The sequence below is a fragment of the Daktulosphaira vitifoliae genome, unplaced genomic scaffold, assembly GCF_025091365.1.
Source record: "Daktulosphaira vitifoliae isolate Bord-2020 unplaced genomic scaffold, ASM2509136v1 Scaffold_5712, whole genome shotgun sequence".
NCBI lineage: Eukaryota > Metazoa > Arthropoda > Insecta > Hemiptera > Phylloxeridae > Daktulosphaira > Daktulosphaira vitifoliae.
In genome coordinates this window covers 1-767 of record NW_026105272.1, presented here as the reverse complement: position 1 = coordinate 767, position 767 = coordinate 1, and the positions used below count along the sequence as shown (strand labels likewise).

At 26.3% G+C, this 767-nt stretch overlaps 1 non-coding gene across 1 annotated transcript; it reads left to right on the top strand.

Moving 5' to 3' along the window:
- The first annotated feature begins 314 nt into the window (after positions 1-314).
- On the top strand, positions 315-387 carry Trnaa-agc (transfer RNA alanine (anticodon AGC)). Its single transcript has one exon. It is a non-coding gene; the product is annotated as a tRNA-Ala (tRNA).
- Positions 388-767: the final 380 nt, after the last annotated feature.

Below are 767 nucleotides of genomic sequence, written 5' to 3'. Positions count from 1 at the left end.
GGAACGTTTTGCTTTGTGTAATGATGGTTCAGTGAAAAGTTTCTATTCTAACAGAAAATAACACTCATATGCTAATTAATCGCGTGTAAAAATTATTTTAAATAACAAATATTTTAATAAATCCGTTAGTTTTTAATTATATTTTGAAAAGTAATATATAAAGTTTAAGGGAATTCCTCCATTCACTATTTAAATGAAATAGGTAAACAGCTTCAAGGTATATTATATTCAATCTTAAATTCAAATAACCCGAGATGTTAATTTGACATTTTAATTAGCTCTAATACCTTACATTTATCATCTTCCGCTCATCTGGGGGCGTAGCTCAGATGGTAGAGCGCTCGCTTAGCATGCGAGAGGTACCGGGATCGATACCCGGCGCCTCCAAATACTTTTTAGTAAAAAATTATTTTATACAAATTTAATGGTTCGTTGTAAATGTAGTTAAATAACGGTAGTTTATTTTTTTGTATTTTTGAAATACAAATTATACTTACTATAGTATTGAAATATTTTTGTAATAATAAGTAATTTTTTAGTTGAGCTGAATACTAAAGACAAATCCAGTCTGAATTCTGTATAAGTTTAACAATTTGAAGTTCTAGTCTATATATCGGTTAGTCAAACTAAATAGCAAACTACTAGACTATAATTATTAGATTCAGCTCAACTTGAATTGTTTAAATAAAAAATTGATAGAATTCAAAAAAATTTGAATTATTATATACAAAATAAAAATATTAATACAAGTGAGATTGAAATTATTA